Source organism: Larus michahellis, chromosome W (assembly GCF_964199755.1).
Source record: "Larus michahellis chromosome W, bLarMic1.1, whole genome shotgun sequence".
NCBI classification, from domain to species: Eukaryota; Metazoa; Chordata; class Aves; order Charadriiformes; family Laridae; genus Larus; species Larus michahellis.
This window is the reverse complement of record NC_133929.1, coordinates 22,754,490-22,776,843: the sequence shown is the minus strand read 5'-3', so window position 1 is coordinate 22,776,843 and position 22,354 is coordinate 22,754,490.

Genomic DNA, 22,354 nt, shown 5'->3' with positions numbered 1-22,354 from the left:
CCAGTGCAGGAGAGTCTGGTGGGACTCGCTGCGTGCACTGGCCATGCATGCAGTGACTCTAGCCTGTACTTCTCCACTCAGTCCAGTGCAGGATATAAGGAGGCTGTCTCGGGTCAGAGAGGGGGAGAGAGACATGAGCAAACTTTGAAGGTACAGAGGCTTTAATTAAAGAAGTATTGCGCTGGCTTGGCATTTTGATAGCGATAATTATTGTAGTGAAAATTGCATATCATTGTATTTTACGCAACCTACTACATGTTAACAATACCGTGTTGATTGTACAATCAGTACAAAAAGAAAAAGGGGGAATTGTTGAGGAATGGCTATATGAGAACGGACACGGCGCCACGCAGGATTGTCAGAAGTAAGCTATGCCTGCCTGCATGGAGAATTCCGAGTCACGCTGATAAGAAAGATGCTGAAGGCCGTGCTGACCTTCCTTAAGTCAGATAAACAACTTTGAGAAAGTAGACTGTGAGAGAACAGGAACAAACCTGGACCCAAGAAACTGCATGTAGGAGGAGTATGAATAATGTAATCTTTAGTGCACAGCCAATAGTTGTAAGACAAATAGGCATATTTAAGTATAAGAGTATAAAAGTCTGATGAAGCTGCAATAAAGCTGAAGCTTGCTTTATCACTCATATTGAGTCGACTGCCTGTTTCCCTCGCTCGTCGCATTAACTGAAAAGTAAAATTACTGATCAGAAAATTGGTTCTGTTTTACTCCAAACCAGGACAAGCGCTCTATCATCTCACAGGGGTATTCATATCCAGAGTCACAATATGAAGTGGGTTCTGCCGGTGTCCTCTTACAGATAAGACATTCTTGGTGGGAGCGCACTAGATTGTGAATAGAAGTATTGGATTTTTTTATTGTACTATATTTAGTTCTTTAGAATAGATTTCTGCTTTCATTTTTGTTGGAGACCCATATCGTTGCTGAGTCTTTTGAAGACTGGATGATTCTCCTTTACAAACCAGGGCTCTAGATCCTGAACTGGCCATGGCCAGGATTGTATCAAGGAAGGATCAAGTGACATGCTCTCTTTTTCAAGCTCAGAGCTAGCTCAAAACTTCTCAGCAGGAAAAATCAGTCCTGTGCTCGTGACATGGTGGGTTTTGTTGGAGAGACAGGAAAGCCTGAGAGAAGGGAGTGTGAGGGCAAGTCGTTAGAGATTTGGAATATACCGGGTGGTTTCAGAGATCCTCAAGAGGAAGGATAGGGGTGTGTATTCTCTTTCTTTTCTGTGAATCTGTTTCTTCTGCTGATTCCCTATCCACCTTCTCATTTGCCTTGTATTTGGCATTCACAAGCACTTCATAGCTGCCGATATTCACCTTTTCTTCCACTAGCAGGTCTTCCTCCTGTTTCAGGGGAATAGGAGAGAGGGCTGGTCTGGGACACAGCTGGAGGGAAAGTCCCAGAGAACCAAATTTACTAATCCTCCCCTTGCCTTGCAGAAGATAGCTACTGTCTCTTCTGGGAGCTGAAAAATGATGCAAGCTCTGACTCTCTGGCAAGAAGAGCAAGAACAGGAGCTGTGCAGGCAGGCAGCTGTTTAGGCTAGACACCTAGCTGTACGCATATAGAGTTGTCAATATGTTGCACCTTGCAGTCTGCTGTGCAAGGCAGTCTCTAGCTGTGTGCCCTGGTAAGGAAATTCCAGTGGGATACTGGTATAAAGTTAGATACGAGCATAAATGTGATTGGATTAAAATTATTATTGTCTTGGTGGTGATTGTTTGACAGTGTGATTTAGCCAAAACAACGGTATTTTCAAGTTAACTTTTGACTAATTTTAATTTTAAAAACTGCTGGGGCTGTATAGAAAGATTCTTTTGGAAAAAAAAAAAAGCCACCATGTCATGATACAGTTTAAATAGCAGAATTACAGAGGACTTGGGAAGGTGGTTCTTAAACAAGAAAAGGGGGTTGACGTGAATAGTAAATCATATAAGAGGAGTAAACGCTGTGGGGAACCAATAGGAACCAAATTAAACAAAAATTAAACCTTTGCCAAAATATTAAGAGGATTTTGCTTTTTTTTTATTGCTGGTACAGAGTAATTTAATTTCTATAATATTAAATTTATTTGGAAAGGGAAACCTTTCTTTTTCTAAATATCTTCATGCTTCACGTACTGATTTTTGTACCATCTCCATTCTGTGAAAAACAGATAATTCAGGTAAGAAAGATACTGAAATGCAGAATGGTGTTTATCTGGATAGATGGCATGGTGCAAGGACACAGAGTTGTCTGTCAGGACCATCAGGTTTTTTGTGAAAACTGTTTATTTATAGAAAAATGCAGTTTTACTTCACTAAAAGTATTCATGTGCTTTGGTTGGTCTTGGGTAGTAATTTTGCCCTAACAACCACCCTGAAGTTTCAGCGTTCCTGAAATATTTTTCTTCTGTTTGTTTAAATTCTTGAGACTTAGCTAAAAAAGTGGGTTCATTACTGCCAAAAAAAATGGCTGAGAAGATGGTCCTTGTACCAATCCTTGTTCTTGTGGTTAGCAGCGTCCTGAGAGGTCTCTTGGAGACCAGTTATTCAAATCCTCTGAATCAGAGGGCTTAAAGACAATATATCCCATTACTCAGAAAGTGCAGTAACCCCTAGGCTATGTGGCATTGTGGTGGGTTGACCTTGGCTGGATGCCAGGTGCCCACCAAAGCTGCTCTATCAATCCCCCTCCTCAGCTGTACAGGGGGAGAAAAAATATGACAAAAGGCTTGTGGGTTGAGATAAGGACGAGGGGAGTCACTCAGCAATTACCATCACGGGCAAAACAGACTCGACTTGGGGAAATTAATTTAATTTATTACCAATCAAATCAGAGGAGGATAATGAGAAATAAAACCAATTCTTAAAACACCTTCCCCCCACCCCTCTTCCCGGGCTCAACTTCACTCCTGATTTCTCTACCTCCGCCCCCAGAGTGGCACAAGGGAACGGAGAATGGGGATTGCAGTCAGTTCATCACATGTTGTCTCTGCTGCTCCTTCCTCCTCAGGGGGAGGACTCCTCACGCTCTTCCTCTGCTCCAGTGTGGGGTCCCTCGCACAGGAGACAGTTCTCCATGAACTTCTCCAATGTGAGTCCTTCCCATCAGCTGTTGTTCCTCATGAACTGTTCCACTGTGGGTCCCTTCCACGTGTCCTTTCCACGGGGTGCAGTCCTTCAGGAACAGACTGCTCCAGTGTGGGCCCCCCATGGGATCACAAGTCCTGCCAGCAAACCTGCTCCAGCGTGGGCTCCTCTCTCCACAGGGTCACAGGTCCTGCCAGGAGCCTGCTTCAGTGCGGGCTTTCCACAGGGTCACAGCCTTCTTTGGGCATACCACCTGCTCCAGCGTGGGGTCCTCCACAGGCTGCAGGTGGATATCCGCTCCACCATTAACCTCCATGGGCTGCAGGGGGACAGCTGCAGGGTCTTCACCACAGGCTGCAGGGGAATCTCTGTTCCGGCGTCTGGAGCACCTCCTCCCCCTCCTTCTTCACTGACCTTGGTGTGTCTGCATAGTTATTTCTCCCACATATTCTCACTCCTCTTTCCCAGCTGCTCTTGCGCTTCCTTCTTAAATATGTTATCACAGAGGTGCTAGCGCCATCCCTGATTGGCTCGGCCTTGGACAGCGGCAGGTCTGTCTTGGAGGTAGCTGGCATTGGCTCTATTTGACATAGGGCAAGTTTCTAGCAGCTTCTCACAGAAGTCACCCCTGTAGCCCGCCCCCCCCCCCCCCACTACAAAAACCTTGCCACAGAAACCTAATACAAGTATGAGCTAGGTACAGCCAATATATCCTCAAAAAAAATCCTGGAAAATTGAAAGGTAGGGTGGTATCAATATTGACTTCTCTTATAATAATAGCAGGAGTATTAGTGGCTGTAGGATGCTGTATCATTCCCTGTGTGTGAGGATTAGTTCAACGATTAATTGAAACTGCCCTAACGAAACGAATGGAAGTAGACCCTCCCCCATACCCTGGAAAAATGCTTCATCTAGAAGAAGAAGAAAATAAAAACCATCGAGAAGAAGAAAAAGAATGTAACATCATGCTGTCGACCCTAGAGGCCTCATATGGAACCATGCCCTAGAAATGCAAAAAGCAATAAGATTATGAAAAAGGATAGGGGGAAATTGTAAGAAAGGCAGGTATTGTCTTTACAAGGGAGAAACGCTGCTGCCATCAGAGATGACATGATAAGGGAATGACTAGACAAAGAGGCTCCAGCAAAGGCTTGTAGAACATCTCTTATCACACAGACAAAAGGACAAACTGAGTCATACTGGAGTAGTGTCTAGAAGGGTAGTCAAACATTTAACCGGGGCTAATGACATTGAGCAATTTTTTTAGCAAAAAGGAAAGAAATAAACTAGTCAGATAATCCCTTTAGGTGTAGCATAAAGAGAAGTAAACAGAGGCAGGACATCCAGGAAGAATTTTAGGCGCATCGGACAGACTGTGAACCCTGGAGTACCTAACCAATGGGAAACAGGGGAGGGAAAATTTGGCCGGGATTAGGAAATAAAAAGGTGTGTTTCAAGAACTGAAGGTGTGCCTACTTGCTAGGTCACCCGCTCTTGCAAGAACATGAATAAAAATGTGCTTCACAGAGGATTCTGCCTGAGCCTATTTCATTCAGACCGGAACTTATTTCTCACATTCCCTCCCTAGGGACACTTATTTTCCCCTTTTTATGTTTGCTGAATTAGCATGGTCCACCCCCCCCTTGCCCAGGACAGCCTCGTCTCAGGTTTCTCCCTTCTCCCAGGTGATGTGTAGCATGATTTGGGTGGAGAGACGAATGCTATAGTCATACATGTTTAGCCGAGACAAACAGCTTTGGTGCTGGCACATCAGCAGCGGAGATGAGCTATCGCGGCGAAAAGGGTCTTTTCCCGAGTTTTTCTGAGGCCGGGACAAGCCCGGGCAGTGTCAGGAACCCGCAGGGAGCCCCCAGCTCGTGCAAGGGCAGCTGTCGAGGCAGGGGTGGAGCCTACAGCAGCAGCGGTCAGCCCCCACCCCCTTAAAAGGCAGCCCTAGGGAGTGTGAGCAATCAGGAGTGTGGCAGTTTGCATGGGCAAGCAGCGTGTGGCGTGGCAGTTTGCGCAGAAGGGTGTGGAATGCTCAGAAGGGGAGCTCAGCTATGGTCTCTACCCGAAAGATGCAGCTTCCTGCGTCTTCTGCACTTGCTAGAGCAGATGTAGCCATACAAACAGAGCTCCCCTGGAAGCATGCAGCCACCCAAGTCTCTGGCTGCAGGGAGTGCCTTAACCTACCATCCACTAGCCCTGAGAGAAGAGATGACAGCTGTGTGAGGTGTGACCAGGTGGATGATCTACTCAGCCTGGTAGCAGAGCTAAAAGAGGAAGTAGAAAGCCTGCAGAGCATCTGGGAGAGTGATAAAGAAATTGATTGGTGGAGTCAGGCTCTGACGTCCCTGAGTGAAAAAACAGAAGAGCCACCAAAAAAACCTGGAGATGAAGGAGATCCAGTACCCTCCCCCTGCCAGGCTGAAGGCAGTGGCCAAAAGGAGGCTAGTGAATGGAGGCTAGTCTGTACTAGGGGTGGCAAGTGAACCCCCTCCTTGCCCACATCCCCTAACCAGGAGCCTCTGTATAATAGGTATGAGGAGGGTAATAGTAGTAGGTGACTCCCTTCTTAGGGGAACAGAGGGCCCAATATGCCAGGCAGATCCTCTTCATAGGGAAGTATGCTGTCTCCCTGGGGCCCGGGTCAGGGACATCGCTAGAAAACTTCCCAGCCTGGTTTGGCCCTCAGACTACTACCCACTGTTGCTCTTTCACATGGGTGGCGATGAGGTGGCAACACATAGCCCAAGAACAATCAAAAGAGACTTCAGGGCCTTGGGAAGGTTAATAAGGGAGTCTGGGGTGCAGGTTATCTTTTCTTCTGTTCTCCCAGTTACAGGCAGGGACTCTGAAAGAAACAGATGTGTGCAGTCTGTAGCCCGCCCCCCCCCCTCCCCACTACAAAAACCTTGCCACAGAAACCTAATACAAGTATGAGCTAGGTACAGCCAATATATCCTCCAGGTACCCACTGAGAAACTGAACTTTCACACAGAAAGATCCTGAAGTGAGACTACTCATTTCAAATATTAGATTCTATCCAAAATAAACTTTTAAATCTTTTTTCTCTCATAATTTTTGGCAGAAACACATTTTAGTTTGAATAAGAACATTTTAATAATGAATTTTATTTCTTCCAGCAAGTTAAAAGCAATAAATTGTTTACAAGGGTCACTACACTTAATAGTAAAAGTGACAGATGTTTATCTATCTGATTTGAAACTGCTTCAGTTCCCACTCTGTCTCTGGTTTAGTTTACCAGGGAGCATTCCTTCACAGGAACTTGCTATAATACAGACATAGAGGATAAATAGTATTTATTGCACATATTGAAAAGTAAACATATAATCAGCAAAGACTACCTGATTCTAACTACCCTTTGGAGAGCATTAACAGGCATTAGTTTAGATTTAGTTGCAGAAAATTAATGAAATAAATAGGAGACGTGTTATTCAATGTCTTCACTAGAAATCATGACCTAACACTGAAAGCGTGTTATTCTCCTGGCTAACTTCAAGGCCAGGGAAATAGACATTTAACCAAATATAAATAAACCATCACATCAGTTAATCTCATGGGCTATCACATGAAATAACAGAAAGAAAACATGTATATTAGGTCAAATGTAACTAAAGAGCTCAATAAATACATGTGAAATCTGCTGGAAAATTTAAATAGAGTAGACCAAGTTGGTAGGTAGGAAAAAGGTTAAAAAACAAAACAAAAAACAAAACAAAACTCCCCCTACTTAGCAATACTAAGTTCATGGGTGAACATGATTACAGACTAGTAAGGATAACAGAATCTTTTTAAATAGCTTTTATTTTTTCAGTCCTATAAGAAGTCAATTTTTGCCTTCCTTTATAGTATTTGTTGATATTTTAACTAGCATAAGAAAGAAGAGAATTTGGCCATATGTTTAGTACTATAAGTAAAGCTAATCCTTCAGGCTTTGAAAGTCAGTTTGTAATCTAAATTGCTAGGAGAGATTTGATTGATTTCGGTGTTCTTACACTGTTGGATCCCACTGCAAAAACAGTGCATTAAAAACACTTATTCCCTCTGAATGGAAGATCTTCCTTTCCAAAAATTACTTCCCAGCAAGATTTTGAGAGATCTCTGTGACCAATTTAGCCTTGTCTACTTTGAATTTTAATAGGCAAAAAGTCCACTAATAATACATGAAGCTATATAGTTAATTCAGGATAAGTAGCTATATAGGTTAGAGAGGTGTGTCTTCTTTTGCTCTGACAGCTTTGGAGTGTTTTGTGAAAAGATGGTTTGGCTTGGCTGTTGATACCTGGAGTTTGTTTCTGCCTCTACTTCTCACTTTGTTTCTTCCCCAAGCTCTTTTACTTGATGTTAACCAGGTGCGAGTGATATAACTTGTCTATACAGGTAACTGGCCAGTTCTACTGACACATCTGACTTGCTAAATGAATTAAATGTTCATTTAGTGTCCAGGTTACAACTTATATCACCTCAGTGAGTTAAGTTTGCAAATCTGATTGAGCTATTGCATAGCTTGGGTTTATCGTGAAGCTAATCTTTAAGGCTACTGGCTTGACTCACAAAGACAAAACCAACTAAAGCTTCATACTTTTCCAGTCGTTCTTTCAAAGCAGTGAACTATAGTGTGATTTCAGTTCAATGGTGACTGAAGTCAGCAGAATCTAGCAACTAACGTGAAAGGATCTGAGATCAGACCCAGTAACCAAAATGCAGAATCATTTCACCAGGCGGTGAAGTGCATGAGGTGCGTTTAGTTTCAAAAATCCTGAAGCTGGAAAGCAGGTTTGGGATAATAGTGCCTTTGGACAACCTTACAACCCTTAACCTCCAGTTGAGGTGCTCTCAGTTAACTTCATCAGGCTTGCCACTGTAAAATACCTACTTTGTCCATCTGAGAGAGGTCCTGGAGATTTTTTGAAGACAACAGTAAACAGACATATGAAAATCATATTTTGATGCAAAATCATAACTTTGATCTCAATAACATAAAACTAGTTTATCTCTGGGTCTAATGCCACATATGATTTGATTCATCAGAGTAGCAAATGATAAACTGGAAAGGTTACTTCCCTGTCCATCAGGAACACTGGAAAGATGCTTAGCTGAGGAAGGAAGCTCATACTGATGTTTCGCTCTCTTCTTTGAGTTGCAGTAAAGGAAGTGGTCACATCTGAGTGGGCTTTATTTGGACTATGATGGGAACTCTGCCAGGTCACAAGATCTGTTTCTATTAAAGATGCTGGGTTCATCTAATTCCTTTCAGAGAAGTCTTTCATAATTAGCTGACTCATACACTAACACAGTCCAATCCAGATGAGGGGAGGGGAAATGGTGAAATAGCTTGAAGAGCTAGTTTCCCTCTCTGATTTCTTTATTAACTCTTAAAAGCCCTTTATTAATTATGTCTCTAGGCACGAATGAAGAAGCTAACTTTAACTATGTCTTTAACTTTCTAGCATTGTAATTTGGAAAGGATTATGTTTATTATTGATGTTTTGATTATTTTATATTATTGATTAATAATCAAACATTATTGATGTTTGTAAGAGACAACTCGTAATTTCTCCTAAACAAAGCAGCCTGAAGAGATTTTTAATATCTCAAACACTTGCAGTACCAGGCCTTCTGCTCAAGGAACCTGGTTATCTCTTGTGTGATTCATGGGAGAGAGAAAACTGGCGCCTGGATGACAAGTCTTACAGAAACAGAATAGCCCTGTTTTTCCTCTCGTGAAGGATGAGCTGTTTCTTCGAAAAGACGATATGCCTGGTGATGACTTTTGCCTCATTATCTTCAAAATGCATATTAAAGTTCACATCCCTGCATATGCTAATGAAGATTATCAAGATTGTGCTAAACATACATTATTATAGCTCGTCTCCCCACCCAAATCATGTCACACATCACCGGGGGGATAAACCTGAGATGAAACCATCTGTAGGAGTGGGCAAACATAAAAGGGGGAAGACTTTCCCTGAAGAGTGAAGATTTTCCCTGGGAAGATTTCTGAGGTGAAACAGAGGGTCCAATATGCCAGGGAGACCCTCTTCATAGGGAAGTATGCTGCCTCCCTGGGGGAGGGACATCACGAGGAAACTTCCCAGCCTGGTTCGGCACTTGGACTACTACCCGCTGTTGCTCTTTCACATGGGTGGCGATGAGGTGGCAACACATAGCCCAAGAACAATCAAGAGAGACTTCAGGGCCTTGGGAAGGTTAATAAGGGAGTCTGGGGTGCAGGTTATCTTTTCTTCTGTTCTCCCAGTTACAGGCAGGGACTCTGAAAGAAACAGATGTGTGCAGTCTGTCAATACATGGCACCGTGGCTGGTGTCACCGCCACAATTTTGGGTTTTTCGACAATGGGATGGCCTACATGGCACCAGGCTTGTTAGTGTCGGATGGGTTTCATCTTTCTGAAAGGGGGAAGAGGGTGTTTGCTCATGAGCTAGCAGGGCTCATTGACTGAGCTTTAAACTAGGCTTGTGGGGGGGGGGGGGATATTACCCGGCTTCCTCGTGACAAGCCAAGGGATGATGCTCCAAGGTCTGAGGGGTGGGTCACTAGCGAAGGCCCTCAACCTGTTGCTCCGAGATGTGCTAAGTATGCTGCAGCACACTCAAAGTCTCATGGGGACAAGCCAGGGGCTCCTGAGGCAATAGGAACCAGGGAGTCACAGGTAAAACACCTCAAAGGAAGACCACCTGAAGAGCAGCATGAAGGAAATGCAGCTGCTCCAGCCAGTGAGTCAGCTTCATCAGGCACCCAGCTGAAGTGCCTTTACACAAATGCACATAGCATGGGAAACAAGCAAGAGGAGTTAGAGATGTGCACACACCTCCAGGGCTATGATCTTATTGGCATCACAGAGACATGGTGGGATGATGGCTCTTATGATTGGAGCATTGGAATGGAGGGATACAGACTCTTCAGGAAGGACAGGCTGGGAAGACGAGGAGGGGGTGTTGCCCTCTATGTCAATGAACAGCTGGAGTCCATGGAGCTCCACCTGGGGATGGATGAAGACCCAACAAAGAGCTTATGGGTCAAGATTAAAGGGAACACAGGGGCAGGTGACATGACAGTAGGGGTCTGCTACAGGCCACCTGACCAGGATGACAGAGCGGATGAGGCCCTTTATAGACAGATAAGAGCAGCATCGCGTTCACAGACCCTGGTCCTCATGGGGGACTTCAGCCACCCCGATATCTGTTGGAGGAACAACACAGCAGGGCACAAAAATCCAGGAAGTTCTTGGAATGTGTCGATGACAACTTTCTTCTTCAAATGGTAGAGGAGCCGACGAGGAGAGGAGCCATGCTGGACCTTGTCCTTACCAACAAGGAGGGGCTGGTGGGGAATGTCAAGCTCAAGGGTAGCCTCGGCTGCAGTGACCATGAAATGGTAGAATTCAAGATCCTTCGGGCAGCGAGGAGGGTACGCAGCAAGCTCACTACCCTGGACTTCAGGAGAGCAGATGTTGGCCTCCTGAGGGACCTGCTTGGCAGGGTAACATGGGAAAAAGTACTGGAGGGAAGAGGGACCCAAGAGAGCTGGTTAGTATTCAAGGATCACCTCCTCCAAGCTCAGGAGTGGTGCATCCCAAGAAAGAAGAAGTCAGGCAAAAATGCCAGGAGGCCTGCATGGATGAATAAGGAGCTCCTGGACAAGCTCAAAAGCAAAAAAAAGGAGGCCTACAGAGGGTGGAAGCAAGGACGGGTAGACTGGGTGGAATACAGAGAAACTGTCCAAACAACCAGGAACCAGGTTAGGCAAGCTAAAGCCCAGATAGAATTAAATCTGGCCAGAGACATCAAGGACAACAGGAAAAACTTCTATATGTATGTCAGGGATAAAGGCAAGACTAGGGAAGATGTGGGCCCTCTCCGGAAGGAAACAGGAGGCCTGGTCACCCAGGATATGGAGAAGGCTGAGGTACTGAATGACTTTTTCACCTCTGTCTTCACTGTCAAGGGCTCCAACCACACTACCCAAGTTGCAGAAGGCAAAGGCAGAGTCTATGAGAAAGAAGAACCGCCCACTGTAGGAGAAGATCAGGTTCGGGACCATCTGAGGAACCTGAAGGTGCATGAGTCCATGGGACCTGATGAAACTGAGGGAACTGGAGGATGAAGTTGCTAAGCTGCTTTCCATTATATTTGAGAAGTTGTGGCAGTCTGTTGAAGTTCCCACTGACTGGAAAAGGGGAAACATAACCCCCATTTTCAAAAAGGAAAGAAAAGGAAGACCTGGGGAACTACAGGCCGGTTAGTCTCACCTCTGTGCCTGGCAAGATCATGGAGCAGATCCTCCTGGAATCTCTGCCAAGGCACATGGAAAATAAGGAGGTGATTGGTGACAGCCAGCATGGCTTCACCAAGGGCAAATCAGGCCTGACAGATTTGGTGGCCTTCTATGATGTTGCCACAGCATTGGTAGATAAGGGGAGAGCAACCGCATCATCTACCTGGAATTGTACAAAGCGTTTGACACTGTCCCGCACAACATCCTGGTCTCTAAATTGGAAAAGCATGGATTTGATGGATGGACCACTCGGTGGATAAGGAACTGGCTAGATGGCCACACTCAAAGGGTTGCAGTCAATGGTTCAACGTCCAAGTGGAAACCAGTGACGAGTGGTGTTCCTCAGGGGTTGGTACTTGGACCAGTGCTGTTTAACATTTTTGTTGGCGACATGGACAGTGGGACTGAGTGCACCCTCAGCAAGTTTGCCAATGACACCAAGCTGCGTGGCATGGTCGACACGGTGGAGGGAAGGGATGTCATCCAGAGGGACCTGGACAGGCTTGAGAGGTGGGCCTGTGCCAACCCCATGAAGTTCAATCAGGCCAAGTGCAAGGTCCTGCACCTGGGTCATGGCAATCCCAGGCACAACTATAGGCTGGGCAGAGAATGGATTGAGAGCAGCCCTGAGAAGGACTTGCGGGTGCTGGTGGACGAGAAAAACATGAGCCGGCAATGCGCACTTGCAGCCCAGAAAGCCAACTGCATCCTCGGCTGCATCAAAAGAAGTAATGCCAGCAGATCGAGGGAGGTGATTCTGCCCCTCTACTCCATTCTCGTGAGACCCTACTTGGAGTACTGCGTCCAGCTCTAGAGTCCTCAGCACAAGAAGGACATGGACCTGTTGGAATGGGTCCAGAGGAGGGCCACAAAAATGATCAGAGGGCCGGAGCACCTATGCTATGAGGACAGGCTGAGAGAGTGGGATTTGTTCAGCCTAGAGAAGAGAAGGCTCTGGGGAAACATTATAGCAGCCTTCCAGTACCTAAAGGGGGCCTACAGGAAGGATGGGGAGGGACTCTTTATGAGGGAGCGTAGCAATAGGATGAGGAGTAACGGTTTTAAACTGAAGGAGGGTAGATTTAGATTAGATATTAGGAAGAAATTCTTTACTGTGAGGGTGGTGAGGCACTGGGACAGGTTGCCCAGAGAAGTTGTGGATGCCCCTTCCCTGGAAGTGTTCAAGGCCAGGCTGGATGGGGCTTTGAGCAGCCTGGTCTAGTGGGAGGTGTCCCTGCCCATGGCAGGGGGGTTGGAACTATATGATCTTTAAGGTCCCTTCCAAACCATTCTATGATTCTATGATTTCCCTGAAGAAACACTGAAGAGATTTTACAGAGGAGCTCTTAACACTGGAACCAGGACTGGTGATCTCTCTCTCTCTCCCCCTCTTGTTATGCCTCTCCTTCTCTCTTTTTTTTTTTTTTTTTCTCCTTTTCTTTTTCCTTTCAAAGAAGTAACACAAGGCATACTGTACCGCTTGCCATAATTAATTAATTTGCTGTATACCTGTTGCTAACGAACGCAATGGATTCCTTACCACTTGCCATAATTGATATATACCTAACCAATTATCGTGGACCTAGTTAAGACCTGGTTACTAATCTAATAAACATTTGTATACAGACCTTGAAATTTGTCTACCTTAGTCCACGTCGCTAGGGATTTGTAAATCTGAGTCACTTAACCCCCACACACACCTTTCCTGAGTGGAATATGACAATGTTACAAGAAATGTTTTGCAACGTTTCAGTGTTTTAAATAATGAGATGACATCAGAGCAGTAGCTACTGGGAGCTTAAATGATTATTTACTTCACTATTGCAGTTTAGGCTGGGCTGGCCAATGACAAGACAACAGATGCTCTCCCCTAGTTCTCACTCCAAAAAGAGTAAGATTTACGAGTTTAGAAAAAACTACTTCAATGAAATACTAATAGTAAGATAAAAAAGGATATAATGAAACAGACACAATACTATATATATACACACACACACACACACAAAACCTTATCAAGCTTTCAGGGAGATGTCACCAGCAGGCACTGGGAAAGTTCCAGACTGGACTCAGTGAAAAATAGGAACTGGATTCCAGATCTACCTTCAAGAACGCATGGATCAGGATCAAAGGCAGATGAACTGACAGGGTCCTCCTTGGACATCAGTTATTGAAGAAAGAGAACCATTGAAGAAGAGACAACCTGACCCCTTTGATCCCTCAGCTTTTATACTGAGCATGGCAGATGGGATGGAATACCCTGTTGGTCAGTTTTGGGTCACCTGACAGACTCACAATTGTGCATTCTCATCAAGGGTCAAATTTCCTTGAGGGACACATTGAGCTTCTCCATTCTCCAGCATTACCCACCAAGTACATTCAGGTCCTTGAGCAAAAACAGTCCCACAAATGGGTATGCATTTGCCTGAGACAGGAAAAACCCCAAACAGTTTTCCCCAACATATTCCTTTCATGCACCACAGGGACTTTATCCCCTTCTACAGTATGTAAAAGGTCTGATTGAGCAGGACCAGCTCCATTGATGGATCCCCTGGTGTTAACTAACCAGGTAGCTTGTGCTAAAGGCTTTCAGGGAGGTTTTTAACAATCCATTGTATCGCTCAATTTCCCCGGAAGTTGGTGCATGATAGGGGATATGATATACCCACTCAGTGCCATGTTCTTTTGCCCAATTACTTATAAGACTGGTTTTGAAATGAGTCCCATTGTCTGACTCAATTCTTTCTGGAGTACCATGTCGCCACAAGACTTGCTTTTCAAGGCCCAGGATGGTAATCTGGGCAGTGGCATGAGGCACAGCATAGGTTTCCAACCATCCGGTGCTTCCTTCCGCCATTGTAAGCATGTAATGCTTACCCTGATGTGTTTGAGGGAGTGTGATGTAGTCAATTTGCCAAGCTTCCCCATACTTACATTTCAACCATTGCCCCCCATACCACAAAGGTTTTAACTGTTTAGCTTGCTTGATTTCAGCGCATGTTTCACAGTCGTGGATAACCTTCACAATAGCATCCATGGCTTAAATAGTTCACCTTTATGTTCCCAGTCCAAATCTGTCTGGGAAATCTTAGCAGCCTGATCCACTTGATGATTGTTTCGGTGTTCCTCAGTGGCCTGACTCATGGGTACGTGGGCATCTACATGACGTACCTTCACGACTAGTTTTCCTCGCAGGTCAGCAATATCTTGCCACAATTCAGCAGCCCAGAAGGGTTTACCTTTGCCTTGCCAGTTGCTCTGCTTCCACTGCTTTAACCATCCCCACAGAGCATTGGCCACCATCCATGAGTCAGCATAAAGATATTGGCCACTTTTTCCTCCTTCGGCAGTGTCTAAGGCCAGCTGGATGGCTTTTACCTCTGCAAATTGACTCGATTCACCTTCTCATTCAGCTGCTTCTGCGACTTGTCGTATAGGACTCCATACAGCAGCTTTCCACTTTTGATGTTTTCCTACAATATGACAAGATCCATCAGTGAACAGAGCATACTGTTTCTCATTATCTGAGAGTTCATTATATGGTAAGACTTCCTCAGCATGAGTCACCACCTCCTCAGGTGGCATCCTGAAGTCTTTGCCTTCAGGCCAGTTTGTGATCACTTCTACGATTCCTGGATGATTGGGGTTTCCTATTCGAGCTTGCTGTGTGATTGAGGCAACCCACGTACTCCAGGTAGCGTCGGTGGCATGATGAGTAGAAGGTACTTCACCCTTGAACATCCAGCCCAGCACTGGTAATTGGGGCACCAGGAGGAGGTGTGCTTCAGTACCAATTACCTCTGAAGCAGCTCTAACTCCTTCATGTGCTGCCAAGATGTCTTTCTCAGTTGGGGTATAGTTGGCCTCGGAGCCTTTATAGCCTCGACTCCAGAATCCTAGGGGTCGACCTCGAGTCTCCCCTGGTGCTTTCTGCCAGAGGCTCCAGGTAGGGCCATTCTCCCCGGCTGCGGCGTACAGCACATTTTTAATGTCCCATCCTGTTCGGACTGGTCCAAGGGCTACTGCATGCACGATCTCTTGTTTAATTTGCTCAAAGGCCTGTCATTGCTCAGGACCACACATAAAATCATTTATATTTCGAGTTACTTCATAGAGAGGTTTCACAATCTGACTCTAACCTGGAATGTGCATTCTCCAGAAACCCACAACACCTAAGAAGGCTTGTGTTTCCTTTCTGTTAGTAGGTGGGGACATAGCTGTTATTTTGTTAATCACATCCATTGGGATCTGGTGATGAACATCTTGCCACTTAATTCCCAAGGACTGGATTTCCTGTGCAGGTCCCTTGGCCTTACCTCTTTTTATGGCAAAACCTGCTTTCAGAAGAATCTTGATTATTTTCTTACCTTTCTTGAAAACTTCTTGTGCTGTATTACCCCACGCTATGATGTCATCAATGTATTGCAGGTGTTCTGGAGCTCCAGCCTTCTCCAGTGCAGTCTGGATCAGTCCATGGCAAATCAGTCCATGTTTCCACCCCTGGGGCAGTCGATTCCAGGTGAACCTCCCCAGGTGAAAGCAAACTGTGGCCTGCACTCTGCTGCTAAAGGGATTGAGAAGAATGCATTAGCAATGTCAGTTGTGGCATACCACTTGGCTGCCTTGGACTCCAGTTCATACTGCAGTTCTAGCATGTCTGGCACAGCAGCACTCAGTGGCGGTGTGACCTCATTCAGGCCACGATAGTCTACTGTTAATCTCCAGTCTCCATCAGACTTTCGCACTGGCCATATAGGGCCGTTAAAGGGTGAGTGAATCTTGCTGATCACTCCTTGGGTCTCTAGCCAACAAATTAAGTTCTGGATGGGAATCTGGGAATCTCAGTTTGTGAGATACTGTCATCGATGCACCGTGGCAGTAGCAGCTGGCACCTGCTGTTCTTTAACCTTCAGCAGTCCCACCACAGAAGGGTCATCTGAAAGGCCAGGTAAGGTAGGCAGCCGTGTAATGTCCTCAGTCTCTACAGCTGCTATACCAAAAGCCCACTGATACCCTTTTGGGTCTTTGAAATACCCTCTCTTGAGGTAGTCTATGCCAAGGATGCGCGGAGCATCTGGGCCAGTCACAATGGGGTGCTTCTCCCATTTCTTCCCATTCAGGCTCACTTTGGCTTCTAATACAGTCAGTTCTTGAGACCCACCTGTCACACCAGAAATAGTGACAGATTCTGTCCCTTTATGATTCGATGGCAATAGGGTACGCTGTGCACCAGTGTCCACCAGGGCTTTATACTTTTGTGGCTCTAATGTGCCAGGCCATTGAATCCACACAGTCCAATACACTCGGTTGTCCCTCTCCTCCTCCTGGATGGAGGCAGGGTCTCCCTGATGTTGAGAACAACATCTACAATTAGCAGTTGAGTTCCTACAAGGACCGGAGCATCGCTTACCATGGACTGGAGCAGCCCTCCTCCTGCAGAAATTCTTTCTTCTCTAACATTGAGGACAACATCTATAATTAGCAGATGAGTTCCTACCTGGACTGGAGCCATCCTCCCGGAAGAATTCTTTCTTCCATCTGCTTTAACTTGCAACTCAAGCACTTGTGCTTGTGGGACTGGAGTAGGATTTTTATCCCATTTACTCATGTCCTCTCCATAGTTGCAGAGGCAAAGCCACAGGAAATCTCAGTGTGCATCCTGTTTCTCTTGAATCAGTTTCATAGGAGGGCGTTTTTTCTTAATGACTGAGACATGGGTCCGTTCAGGGGAAGAGTGGGATTCTTTCTCCATCCCAGACAGTTTATCAAACAGTTTATCATTCTTCTTACCTATTTTCTCATTCTTCTCAGCTATGTCTTGATGATTTTCTCTGTTTTCTCACTCATTTCTTCTATGGCTGCCACAGTGAGGGGACGAGAGAGACTGTCTTCGTAATGTTGTGCCTTGTTAGCCACTTCATTTACAGTTGGTGCATCAGCTTTGGATCCTTCCCAGACCATTACTGACAGTGTATGGGTATACATTGATGGTGCACTCTGCACAAACTTCCTTAGCAAAGATCATTGGCATGGCATTTCATCAGGGTGTATATTCACTTGCCAGTCACCATAATTCATCTCTCGCACAGCCAGTTCCCTCAGGTACTTGATACCTTTCTCCATGCTGTTCCATTTGCTTGGACCCATTTGATATCATCCTTAAAGGGATACCTGCCCTTTACAGCTGATAGCAGTCAGCTCCAGAGACTGAGAGCATTTGTCTTTCTCCCAATCGCTTTATCAATAGCTCCATCTCTGGCCAGGTTTCCCAACTGCCTAGTTTCTCTACCATCTAAATCTATGCAATCAATCAGCTCCATTGTCCCAGCATTGGAGCTACCAGGGGATAAGTGTCTCCCCTTCTTGACAACTAAAATCCTTCCTCACGTTTCTCAAATCCTTCATAGAGAAGGATTTAACGATTATTTCTGCATCTGAGTCCTCCTCCTGCATTGACACTGCCTGAGAAGGACCCTCTCCTGGATCTTCATCAGAAGAACTCTCTCCCATGCTACCTGGTTTCTGCTGGTCTTTGTCGTAAGGGGCAGGGGAACAAGTTACTCTTGTTTTCTGCTTCCTGGTCACCAGGGCAATTTGTACCAGTTCTGTTGGAGTTTGCATAGCAACAGTTCTTGTTGTCAAGGCTGGAGTGACTGGTGTCAGTGCAGGTGGCAGAGTAACTTTTACCGCACACTGCTGAGTGACTGGTGCCAGGATAGGCTGGAGCATGGCCTGCACTGGTGGGGGGTGGCTGGCATGGCCAATGCCGCTGGGGCCAGTTCTGGTGGGGCTGATGCCGCAGCTTCCCCTGGTAAATGCAGGGGCAAAGGCATGGGCAGCCCCATGGAGGGGTATCTTGGGCAGTGGTTTGTCTGTGCCATCTGCAAATTGGCCCATAGGATTTGAGTAGCAGCAACACATATCACACAATACTCCCTCCTGTACCAATGTTCAACATAAAACCACACCTGCAACACATTCAGGAGAACCAGCAACAAAATCACAATCTTTTGAAAGTAATATTCGTTTTCTGAACGGCCTAAAGGGTTTCCATCCCCCAGCTCTTTGACATAAGCATTAAAGGGCAAGATAAACTTTTCCCAGGTGAAAACAAAAGTGCAAGTAGTAATAGAATCTATCAAATGATACCCAAAATATGCAGGTACAGCTGTTATCCAAGTAATCATATTATACATCAGAAAGCTAAACCATACAAAAATAGTACATTTAAACCACTGCATACAAATACAAAGAGCAAGTTGACCATGCAAATATATTCAGCAGGTTAAGCAACATTATATCAATTAACTTCAAACAATGCTCTCTAAAGGCACGATATAACATTTTACTTAGGAATGACATTCCCTGAGCAAACTAGAAGCTCAAGCCTCATGTTGGGTGCCAATATATCTGTCGCAGTTTATGCCAGGTTGGCCAACAACAAGACAACAGATGCTCTCCCCCACCTCTCACTCCAAGGAGAGGAAGAAAAGAGATGAAGAGTTTAGGAAAAAAATAAACTATTTCAATGAAATATCAATAATAAGATAAAAAGGATATAATGAAATAGACACAATAGATATATATACACAAAACCATATCAAGCTCCCAGGGAGATGTCACCAGCAGGCACTGGGGAAGTTTCAGACTGTACTCAGTGAAAAATAGGAACTGGATTCCAGATCTACCTTCAAGAACACATGAATCAGGATCAAAGGCAGATGAACTGACACAGTCCTCCTTGGACATCAGTCACCACAGAAAGAGAAGAGAACCATAGAAGAAGCCAAGCCATTGAAAAGGAAGCCCTTGAATAAGCAACAACCTGATCTCTTTGATCCCTTGGCTTTTATACTGAGCATGGCAGATGGGATGGAATACCCGATTGGTCAGTTTGGGATACCTGACCTGTCCACTCCTCCCCACAGGTGTGACCCCTCCACAGGGTAAGCAACCAAGTCAGCTGACCCTGGTTGCCACAGCAACAAGAATAAGCAAGAGCCTCTCTCACTGAACAGGAAGTTGGCTCTGCTCCACCCCAAACCAGGACATTCATAAACAAGTCATTATACAAACTTATGTTATATATATTGTATGCCTGCATTTTATCTCAAGCTTTTTACTTTAATCAAAATTCACAGAAACTAAAATTAGATGAATTAATACAACAGACTTACTAAAACTCATCTGTTTCATCAGAATGATCAGTGGGATGTCAGGTGAACAGCCTGGATCTCTGGACATGCTTTATTTTCCACATGGTGTGGTCCCATTAGTATACTGATGGCCTAGGTGACGACTCTGGTATTTCTGACTTCAAAGACATGGCTTGAGCATAGTGAACTCTGAAAATTGTTATGTAAGTTCTGATGGATTCAGTCTCTTCAAAATTAGTAGAAGCAGAAGGTATTAAAGGGAAGACCACATCTCATTTCCCACTTACTTACACATCTTCACACTGATTTAAAGGCCCTGTTTCTCAAAGGGAGGAACAATGCTGCAGTGGGAGATGTCTGCATAATCTCTTCTATGAGCAGAGGTTGTCTTTTTGGATCCGGGAGTAGGGAAGAAAGAAGAAATATTTCCTACGCAGAGAAATGGGAAACTGTGATAACCACTGGCTTTAGTAGTTGTGATCCAAATGGCACACGAATAGTACAATTCTTTTTAGATTCCTGATATGGCAGCCCTGTTAACTTTCCTTGAGTATTGTTTAGTCCATGCTACCTACCGTGCATGTGATGCTACCAGCTGAAAAGACTGTTGCATCTGTTAGTTTAATAAGACATCTGGCTTTCTAGAAAGGAAACAGAAAATTGAAAAATCTAAGCATCTGAAGTACTGCTGGGAGAGTAACTGTGGGAAGCAGCAATGTTTAGGGGAAAATGAATAAGAGAGATTTTATAATGTTATTAACATATTTGTAAATAAAACAGTTGTTGAGTCCTATCGCACTCAACATGATTTGTGGCCTTTAGTGGAAAAGATATTAACCTGCCTTGGGCTGAATGGCTACCACATACTTTGTTGTTGCTGGATGAAAAAGAGGCTGAGGACTTGAGAAGGTGGAACTAACTGGCATATATCCCACTATAGTCTTATCTTCAACCTTGCAGAATTCTGTAAGGGTTTTGTTCCTTGGGCAGGCCAGCTTCAGTGGGAAGGGGAAGGGAAGGAGGGGAAGGCATGAGTAATATGGACATTGCAATCAAAAAACAAAAGCAAAAGACAGACCCCTCTAAATCACAAGGCTTGTGGAAGAAAACCAGAAAATGTAATTCCTAGAAGCTTAAATCTAAAAGATGGGCACCTGTTCTGGGGTCATATGATGTTTGAACACCTGAGATTTGACACTTTCCTGCTTTCTATCAGACCACTAAAGATAAAATGCTACTCTTCCAAACACAAAGAAGACGACACCCCTCTATTAGGTATTTACCGTGCTTTTTGTATTCTCCGAGTTACTAAATTCAAGGGGAACAAAGATAAAGAGCACCTTTTGTGCTTAAGGGTTTGAATTAACTGCTTTTAATAACTAGTAGTTAATTTTTCTCGCAAAGCCTTTTCTAACTCATTAATTTATCTACTGTTGTAGAGCATATCCTTCTCTTACCTTGACACTGGAGGTTCTACAAGCTGCTTCTAAGCTCAAATAACCTGCTTGTAAAGAATTGCAAAGCCCTATGTCAGAATAAAAAGGCAGTTTGAAATCCCCTAGGATACTCTTCTTTAGGCAACAGTCTGTGAATGAGTGTCAAATGTATATGCTTTTCAAGTAAATGGAAGAGCAGGACAGCTGTCAAACAGATGTGGAACTTCCATCTTTAAATAAAAAGCAAGTGTTCACACTGTATGGGTCCTAATCATTTGTATATTTATTCCCTTTTCTTCTTAAAAGCTAATATTAAAAAAAGGCTAGTGCTAGTCGCAACTAGAAATTCGAGGGCAATCAAGAGAGACTTCAGGGCCTTGGGACAACTGGTTAAGGGATCAGGAGCACGAGTAGTGTTCTCTGTCCCTCCAGTTGTAGGGTATAATGAGGGAAGAAACAGGAAGGCCCAACAGATCAATGACTTGCTCTGAGACTGCTGTCACCGGCAGGACTTCGGGTTTTTTGATCATGTGTCAGTTTACATGACACCAGGCCTGCAGGTGACAGATGGGGTGTAATGTCCTCAGTGACCTGTCACCTGGGCACACTGCTGACTCATACTCAGCTGGCTGTTGACCAACATCCCCAGGTCCTTTTCTGCCAGGCAGCTTTCCAGCCACTCTTCCCCAAGCCTGTAGCACTGCATGGGGTTGTTGTGACCCAAGCGCAGGACCCGGCACTTGGCCTTGTTGAACCTCATACAATTGGCCTCAGCCCATCGATCCAGCCTGCCCAGGTCCCTCTGTAGAGCCTTCCTACCCTCAAGCAGATCAACTCTCCCGCCGAACTTGGTGTCACCTGCAAACTTCCTGAGGGTGCACTCGATCCCCTCGTCCAGATCATTGATAAAGATATTAAAGAGAACTGGCCCCAATACTGAGCCCTGGGGAACATCACTTGTGACCGGCTGCCAACTGGATTTAACTCCATTCACCACAACTCTTTGGGCTTGGCCATCTAGCCAGTGTTTTACACAGCAAAGTTTACACCCATCCAAGCCATGAGCAGACAGTTTCTCCAGGATAATGCTGTGGGAAATGGTATCAAAAGCTTTACTAACGTCTAGGTAGACAACATCCACAGCTTTTCCCTCATCCACGAAGCGGGTCACCTTGTCATAGAAGGAGATCAGGTTAGTCAAGCAGGACCTGCCCTTCATAAACCCATGCTGACTGGGCATGATCCCTTGGTTGTCCTGTACGTGCCACATGATGGCACTCAAGATGATCTTCTCCAGAACCTTCCCTGGCACTGAGGTCAGACTGACAGGCTTGTAGTTCCCCGGACC